This window comes from Nannospalax galili, unplaced genomic scaffold (genome assembly GCF_000622305.1).
Source record: "Nannospalax galili isolate Female #2095 unplaced genomic scaffold, S.galili_v1.0 scaffold266, whole genome shotgun sequence".
NCBI lineage: Eukaryota > Metazoa > Chordata > Mammalia > Rodentia > Spalacidae > Nannospalax > Nannospalax galili.
This window is the reverse complement of record NW_008355390.1, coordinates 2,927,073-2,937,081: the sequence shown is the minus strand read 5'-3', so window position 1 is coordinate 2,937,081 and position 10,009 is coordinate 2,927,073. Positions and strand designations below refer to the sequence as shown.

Genomic DNA, 10,009 nt, shown 5'->3' with positions numbered 1-10,009 from the left:
TAGCAGTACACTATGTTTTCTTTGTAGACCATGAACCATTTTTTCCAGTTTTAAGACAAAACATCAAAACTAACACAAGTTTTGTTTTTTTCCTTTGACATAGTTTCACAGACTGCTGTATTCTTAAGCAATTCAATGTAACTCACTTTTTTTGTTTAGGAAAGCTCAGAACTTTCTCACTTTCACTTTAAGGCACTACTCCACAGTTTTTTATTGGCCTACCCAAGTTTCCAGTACAACTCTTGAATTTTGTAGTAAAATAAGGGTTACTGGAAAATGAATAAGCATGACCATACCTAGTTGGTCTGATAGCTAAGACAGCTACACTAATTGGCATACAGTGTATAGACTATAGAGTTGATATGCTGGGCAAAGGGACAATTTTCATCCTAGATGCGACAGATTGGAATTGTAGGAGAACTTCATTTCACTGCTCAGAATTGTGTGCAATTTAAAAATTGTAACTTGTTTGTTCCTGGAATTTCCTATTTCATATTTTTAGATTTTTAAATGTGTTTATGCCTCATTTAATAATAAGGTTACAAAAACCTAGTTTATTCAATAGGACCCCTAAACTATTTTATTCCTTAGGACCCTGTTCTATTTTCTGCAACCCTTCAAATGAACTTGGATCCCTTGAACAAGCATCCAGATAGTGAACTATGGGAAGTACTCGAGTTGTGTCACTTAAAAGAGTTTGTGCAGTCCCTTCCCAGGAAACTGCTTCATGAAGTATCAGAGGGTGGCGAAAATCTCAGGTAAGTTGGCCCAGTTACTTACCCCATGTTCTTTAGAACATTGACTTAATGGCAAGGTAGCCTGTGCCATCTAAGAGCTCTTTTCATTTAAAGTGTACCACTGCCAAGCTTCCTCTAGGGAAGGAATACAGTGGTAGCCTCAGTCTGGGAAAATTCTGGAAACTGCTTCATGAAGTATCAGAGGGTGGCGAAAATCTCAGGTAAGTTGGCCCAGTTACTTACCCCATGTTCTTTAGAACATTGACTTAATGGCAAGGTAGCCTGTGCCATCTAAGAGCTCTTTTCATTTAAAGTGTACCACTGCCAAGCTTCCTCTAGGGAAGGAATACAGTGGTAGCCTCAGTCTGGGAAAATTCTGGAGAAGGGAAAGGAAGGGGGGGGGGGAGGACAAGAGCATGAGAAAGCCTCTAGTTAACTGAAAGTTCTTTTGTGAAGAATTCTTTTGATGAAGCCTTTTCTAACAAGTTCTAAGTAGTTGTTTTCTCTTCACACCTTCCTCTTAAGGCAGTCTCTATGTGATCAAAGCCAGGAGGAGAGCCAGCCAGATCCCTGTGATGGTAGCAGCCACAGCTGCCTTCTGTGACTATTCTCTCAGCCTTGTCATAGTGGTCTCCTTACTGTATCTGAATTGACGGTCCAGATTCTGCCTACCTTAGGGATTTTGCACCTGATTTTTCTCATTGCCAGGAACAAGTTTCCACTGCAATTCTGCTTAGCTCACCCTCCATTTCCTTCAAATTTTACCTAGAAGACAACTTAACTGTGGAGATTTCTTTGGCATGCCAGTGTCCACGCCACTCTGATAATCTGTAAACCTTGTATGTATATGTCTGAATTATTCTTAACACATTTCATAGGCACATCATATAAGAAATGAAAGCGGCTGGAGAGATGGATCAGTGACTAACAGTGGCTGTTTTTGCAGAGGACCTGGATTTGGTTCCCAGTACCAGAAGGAGGCTAACACTGGTCTGACACCCTCTTCTGGCCTCCACAGGCATTGCACACATATGCACTTTCATCATTCATGCAGACAAAACACTCATACACATAAAATTTTTAAAAATAATGAAGTAAAAAAATTAAAAAGAAATTAGTATATATGTCTATGCACTGTTCTGGAATCCTTATTATTATGCATTTTGCCTAATATCCTGTTTATTTTTTTCTGACCTTCCACAAGAATCACAAGAATGTAAACTCTACATGGAGATTTTTGTCTCTTTTCTCTACTGATCCATTCCCAGAATCTGGACAATATCTGACAGACAGAAATAACATGATGAACAACTTTGAATAAGAGAATAAATGAATAAATGTGTGAGATAGAAGAATGAAAAACAGTATCAGAATTATAGGATAAGAAATATTCTACTAAAAAGCAGAGCACTGAAATTATTTGACCTTTTCTTTTAACAGTGTTGGGCAATGACAGCTGATCTGTCTTGCTCAGGCTTTGCTCCGTAAAACAAAGATTCTCACCTTGGATGAAGCAACAGCCTCCATTGATTTTAATACTGACAACTTGGTGCAGAAGACAATTAAGAAGGAGTTTTCTGACTGCACCATCTTAACTATTGCCCACAGGCTACATTCTATCATTGATTCAGACAGATATGCTTTCTTTCTTTACAATAACAAAACAATTTCCAGAAAGGTCGACACTGGACATATATAATACATGCCATGGGAAAAGGATTTTGCCTGTGCTCAACCCGTAAGGTTTTCTCTAATGGTATAAAAGATATTTCCCAAAATAATTAGAGGAAAAATTTAATGGTAAAAGAATACTAGGAAGCTGGATTTAATTCTTGCATTAATTATCTATATTTTGAACCAAAATAACTCACATGGTAGTTTAAAGTTTACCCTTTTAATTTTTAGAAAATATTTTATCATTTTTATTTTATGTGTTTCAGTGTTTTGCTTGCATGTAGGTAAGTGCACCCATGTTGTGCAATGCCCACAGAGGTCAGAAGAGACTGCTGGATCCCCTGGAACTGGAGTTATGGACAGTTGTTAACTACATTGTGGGTGCTGGGATTCGAACCCGGGTTTTCTGCAAGAACAACCAGCATTCTTAACCACCGAACCATCTCTCCAGCCCCTAAAATTTACCCCTTTAAAACCAAAAAGATGACATGGAAAATCAAGGTGAGTTTATTTAACTGGATTCTGTTCACATTTCAGGTTGCTTGTTCTAGACTCTGGAAGGATTATGGAATTTGAGGCACCACAGAATTTGATTCATCAGAAAGGAATCTTCTTTCAAATGACAACAGAAGCTGGAATAACACAAGGGTCAGGGACAATGCAGTGAATTTTTTTAGCTGTGTACTGACTATCCTGAATGAAACAGCTGTAGTGTGTTAGTATTTCAAAAATAATGACAGAGATGTGCAGAACCAAGTCTCTGTCTTTGAGTTGACACATGTGCCAGACAGCACTGTAGTTTCTAACCACCCTGTCTCTGTCAGTCTTCTTACTTATGTTCAAGCTTCCTTTTTATTACATCATAAAAAGTGCTAGCTTGAGCAATTTCCTCAGTGAAATATCCCTGGCCTCCCTACCTCCCGCCCTCCAATCTGATCTAGGCACACTATTCCTATGCTCTTATTTACCCAATTGGCATCCTTTGTCATAGGAGGAACCATATGATATTTTAATGCTTTTAGTCTGTCTCACTTGATAGAAAAGAGCTAACTACTTCAAGGCAAGTATCTGGTTTTAATCATCTTTATATGATAGGTTACTAGCATATGTCCTTTCACATTGTTGGTACTCAACAAATATCTGTAGAATGTAAGCATGCATTTAAGATTCGTATGATATAAGAAGTCAGCACACGTATTTGCTGACCCCCAGTTCAGTTTATTGAAATGATGGGGAATCATAAGAATAAGTTCTTAAGACAATTTTTTTTACAAAAGACATTGTTTTTAATTCTATATTAACTGAATTTTATGATATGGATTATTTAAAACAGCATTTTAAAGTATATTTACTACTTGCCTTTGAGTAAAACAATCCTTTGTCTGGGATATTAATTTTCTGGCTGGATCAAATTTAGTGAGGGAGTATCAGTATACACTTAAGAGAAGATTGTTGATTTGTAATACTAACCATGTTTTGGATTATAAGTACATTTAGTGTGAATAATATTTGAGGATTTCTTTATTTCATAGTTTTTTCCAATGTATATTTTATTGAAATTTTGTGCATTTAATGCAATACATCTTAATCATATTTAAGTCCCATCCCCTATCTGCACCTCCCTATAGCCTGACCACCAAATTTCATGCATTCTGTCATATATGTTAAGGCCCATCAAGTTAAACTTGTGTACCCAGATGTCTGTCATTGTGAGTTCATCCACTGCAGCCTGTTCAGCCTACCTAGCTAGCATCACTCTCTTAAAGAAGATCAACTCTCCTTACCCAGCAGTGATCAACTGCCAATAGTTCCTCAGCTAAGTCTGTGGTCTCCTGCTAATTTCTCCAGTTTTATACGATAGAGGGGCTAGTAGGAGGCAGTTACCAAGGGGGAAATGGGTATATTTAACTAGGAAGGGAGGAAGGAAAGTATACAAGGAACCACGGAGGTAAAGGGGAAGAAGGAGCTCAAGAGATGGTAGATAATAGGAGACAGGAATTATTATCAAGGAGGAAATGGAGATAGTTTAACTGGGGAGGGAGGAAAGAGATTTAGACTGGGAGAGAGATATGAGAGATAAATAATCCTTGGGTAGTATTAAAAACCAGAGGGAAATGTATTAGATCAAAAGTCTACTGAAAAACACCTGTGCATTTACAATAGCTGAGCATGAGTGCATATGAATAGCTGAAGACTATATAACAAGAAACACAGTGCCAGACAGGAGAAACTTCCCTTTGAGTTGTTGATCAAGATAGCCCAAGAGATTCCCAAAACAACACAAGCTATGGCCACAATCCCTGATTGCCTTCCCGAACTCTGAAGGTAAGACCCTACTACTAAAGACAGAACATACTTCAGACATGGGACTTGGAGCAATGGAGCTTTAACTGACCTGGAAGACTCTTCCCTGAAGACTAGCTCTTGTATTTCCCAGTATGTGATAGAAGAAACATCATGTGTCTGAAATTTTCCTAAAATGTGAAGTGTTCAAAATTCCAATGGCATTTTTCTCTCAAATGGATTTTAAAAGGGTTATTTTATTTTTTATATGCATGTGTATACATCTGTGTGTGGATGTGTGCATGGAATGCAGGTACCTGTGGAGGCCATAAGAGGGTGTGGATCCCCTGAAGTTACAGACAGTTAGGATCTGCCTGATGTGGGTGCTGAAAATCAAACTCAGCTCCTCTGAAGCAGCAGCAAGTGCTCTTACACACTGAATGACCTCTCTAACCCCTTTAAGAATATTTAATACATTCTTAAGACCCCTCAACCAATTTTAATCTCCACTTTCTCTTTCCTAGGGAACCTTCTACACACAACTTGGCTTCATTTCCTAAGTGTATTTATGAAAGACTGATTTAAAATACAAAACTTTATTATCTAATCTCTCCTCCCATTAGGAGGTAAGCTACTTGAAATGTATGCCTGGCTTATGAGGTCCCTTGTAAAGATTATGCTAGTATCTGCTGAATCCTTTAAGAAAGAGATCTGGTCAGGTCATAAATAGCAATTAAAATATTTTAGCTGTTAGCTGGGCATGATGGTGCATGCTTTTAAATCCTAGCACGCAGGAGGCAGAAGCAGGCAAATTTCTATGAGCTCTAGGCCAGCCTGATCTACATAGCAAGTTCCAGGCCATCTGTGGCTACAGGAAGACCTATGTCGTACTTTTATCTTAGTCCATTTTGTGTTATCATAGTAGAATGCTGTGGGGTGAGAAGTTATAGTGAAGAGATAAGAATTTCGATCCTTGTTCTGGATGCTAGGAAGTTCAAGGCTGATGCTCATATGTGGTGCAGGCTTTCTTGCTGTGATAATAACCACCATTAGTGAGGCCCTGATGATCATCACCTCTTAAATTTCTACTTATCAACACTGCTGCAACACATGGGTTTTGTAGGACACACTCAAACCCTTCTAAAATTATATCTGAAAAACTTTAATAAATCTGAGAAGCTGCATAATTCAAATTTTTCTCAAGATATCAAGAATATCCTATATAAAGTTAAGATATAGTGACATAATGAAATTCTGCACAACTATTATATGGGAAGGAATGTAAAACTATAGGCAGCACAATGAATTATATAATGCTGAGTCAAATAAGTCATCTACAAAAATAGTAGCTTATGATTTCACCATTCTATTTATATAAAAGATTAAAAAAGTAAACACTACACTCCTGAAATTTGGGATGCTACTTTTCCTTGGTGGGGAGGGGTAATTATAACAGGTACACAGATAGGCATCTGGACAGCTAAGATTTTTTTTTAATTTTCTCTCTCTCTTTCTCTCTCTCTCTCTCTCTTCTCTCTCTCTCTCTCTCTCTCATTTGTATGTATGTTTGTGTGTCTGTGTATGCTCCATGTGTGAAGGTGCCTGTGGGGATGAGAAGAGGGCAATGGATACCCTGGGGCTGGAACTGCAAATGGTTGTGAGCCACCAAATGTGACTTCTGGGGACCGAACTCAGGTCATCTGGAAGAGAAGTAAGCTCTCTTGATTGCTGAGAAATGGCTCCAGTTCTATTTCTTAATATGAGCCTGAGTATTGGTTTAGGCTATGACAATTCATCAGGCTCTATACTTAAGAAATGTGTAGTTTTTAGTATATATGCATGTAGATGTGATCATTTTGTTAATATAACATAATAGTTAAAGAGTAAAAAGAAAAAAATGTAGATATTAAAATTGACAACTAGGACTACTCAAAAATAATTTCATTATATCATGAGAAATTAATGCTTTGTTGTCATTTTAATTATATATATCAGGCTTGCTCAATATCACTGAAATATATTAGACAAAAACCACAGGGTACTCAAAATGAATGGTCACAAATAATTCACACACACACACACACACACACACACACACACACACACGGTTTTAAAAGTCCATGATTGTCTGATTTACTTAAAGACTATAATTTCAAAACAGACTAAGTATTGTAATTTCAATATGCAAAATATTTATCTTAACACATAGAAGGTAAATCCTAAGTAGCATTAAGTTTGGCTCCTATGAGAATATTTACTATTTGAAGTCCACCATAGATCACATAAGGTGCAAGGCATCTGATATATTTGTCATTTTCAGTCTTGTCTAAAGTTATAAGAAAGCTTTCATCCATTTTCTCACTAAAATGATACTAAGATTTCAAGAGGATCTTGGTAAGAAGTACAGTTCGGGATTCAAGTAACTCCACTGATTATTTCCTTCCAGTTCTCTACCAAGGTGTCTGATTCCTCTTGGATTCCTCTTAGACAACTCTGTAGTTCAAGAATGAGAAGAACTTTATAAAATAGCAATGTAGATATAATAAGTGAAATTAAGGTTTGAGGAGGCATCACACCTTTTAAAATATAGTAATAGTTCTAAACATTTGAAATCATTTTTATAGATTAAAATTATTTAATAATGGCATTCCATATGTCTAAATATAAATTTGATATCAAATTATTAAGAATATTTAATGTTATATTTCAATGCTCATACAAACAATAAATGTTTCTCCTTTGTCTAGATGGGGTCTTTTAGGAAAACATGATCAAGAAAATTAGAATGACATAGTATTATAGTACTTCAGAGTTCATGAGCTTCCATGGGATGTCTGTATCAAATCTCAAACACTTAAATATTACTCACACTTTGGCAAGTTAGCTTCTCTTTGTTTATTTGCAAATAACAATTCTTTCTACTTTCTAAGTTCATTTGGGTGATTAAATCATGTAATGCATGTAATCATTGGAACAAGGTCTATCATATAGAAATACTCCATAATATCTGAGCTATTATTCAAATGTACATAGTCAAAATTTAGTTATTCATGATTCTAGCTTCATAGTTACAAAATCACAACACAGGACATATCATTAGCAGAAAGAACAAAAGTTTATGGGTCTATTCTATGGACAGTAACATTGGAATAACTGGAGATTAAAATGAAACTTGGTCCTCAATATGCAGTATGATCTCAGTGGCATTAGGCAAAAGTGTGGAAGAAGCTGTTAAAGCAGCTTGTCCTTAGTTCATTTACCTTCTCCTTCCAGTTCTTTGTCGCTGCCAAAATATAGACCATTCAAAGGATACTAGCATCCTAGACCGGTGATTATATCATGAGCCATGTTTCTCTAAGTCTCCTGGTTAAATGGTAGATTATTTGGTAGTTTGTGTTGCTGCTAATGGCTGACTGGAGTACTTCATTGATGATTACTAATTATATAAACATAGTTGCTTACTTATTCTTTAAATAATGGCCTATTGAAGTTTAGGTACTATTGTTGCCCAAATACACAAGGCTTCATGACTCTCATAAGTACAACACAAAACAAAAATAAATAGACATACAAATACAATGTAAATGATGTAATGATTTGGAACTAAAGACAGCTGAGTGTAACCAGAACTAGGCACACATACGAATATTAGTAGGCGAATGAGAGGGGCCATATTTGGAGCTTCATAGCTGGAGCTAGGAACTCAAATCTAGGGGAAAACAGTGACACCAGGCTGTGTGACAGCCAACAGTGAAGGTCAGAAGGCCCTGTGGAGATTGGGGCTCTCCTCCAGAAAGCGCAAGGAGGGACTTTGGCAGCCAGAAACAAACTCAAAATACTGACACACAGGCTGCTTTTACTTGTTGGCAGTTTGAACTAGAATTCCACAAGAAGACCATGGGGGTTTCCCCACTTTTCTCCTTCCAGTTTTCCACTTCTGCTGCAACATGGATGTAGGGGTAGGATGGGACTGAGCAGCAGCCCTGATTGAGAGCTCTCTCAGGGTTTGGCAGGCTTTTACTCTCCCTTCTAGGTTTGGAAGCTCTCTCTGAATTGGTCTTTCATGCCTCATTCACCCCATGGATCAGAGCACACCCACCACTATGTGAACCCATGTATACAGCAGTTATGTGAGTCCTACTCCCACCCATAGTCTTGCTCGCTCTCAACAGGCCCCCAGAGTTCATAGGAGAAGGAAAATTAAAGAAACAGTCCATCAAGAGGACATCACAATTCTAAATATATATGGCTTGAATATAGGTGCACACAAGTTCATAAACCAAATACTACAGGTGTAAACTCACAGAATAACTCTAGCACAATAGTAGTGGATGACTTTAATATCTCATTCACAACAATTGACAGGTCATCGTGACAGAAAATAAACAGAGAAATACCTGAACTAAATGATATCATAACAAATGGACTAACAGATATCTACGGAAGAGTTCTGTCAAACACTTCAGAATACACATTTTTTCCTCGATAGTCCACAAAATTTTCTCTAGAATAGATTCTGTATTAGGACACAATGCAAGGCTCAACATATATGAGAACCTGAAATAATACCTTGTATTTTATCTGACCACAAAGGAGTAAGTATAAATCAATAGGTAAAAATCAGTACAACCTCATGGAAATTAACACACTACTGATTTATGAATGGGTCCTTGAAGAAATCAAGAAATGAAAAATCTCTAGGATTGAATGAAAATTAAAACACAAAATACCAAAACCTGGAAGATACAATGAAAGAAGTTATAAGAGGAAAGTTTATAGTTCTATGCCCCTATACTGAGAAATCAGGGGGATTTTAAGTAAATAATGATATACCTAAAGAAGGAATTGGAAAAACTGGCTGCTCTTGCAGAGGACCAAGATTTGATTACCAGCAACCATATGGGGCTAACAACTGTCCGTAATTCCAGGTTTAGGGGATCCAACTTCCTCTGACCTCCATGGGCACTGCACAACATGGGTGCACCAACCTTTAAGTAAAATTCACTGCTGGGATGCAGCATGTGTGGCTTCCAGGCTCCCTGCACAGCCCCTTCCTCCCACCGTTGTCACAACAAACTAAGACAATATTTCTCCAAACTACAGTTTAACAAACAATAGCATTTGTTGGGCTTGCTAACAGAGAATAGGGAGTATTACAAAGGTACAGGCACCCTTGGGCTTTTATTTTCTACATTCTGGCAGCAGCTTCCTGACTTGCTGCCAGCATTCCAAGATGGTGAAGCTCCTTCCCCCTCTCTGGTTTCCCCTGTCCCTATCCTCAGTATCTCTCCCTTATGCAGTTACAGCTGACTGAC

General features: G+C 37.5%; 1 pseudogene; it reads left to right on the top strand.

Annotated features, from left to right (window-relative positions):
* Window positions 1–3,078, top strand: part of LOC103749715 — a 133,379-nt pseudogene extending 130,301 nt beyond the window's left edge.
* The last annotated feature ends 6,931 nt before the right edge of the window (window positions 3,079–10,009 follow it).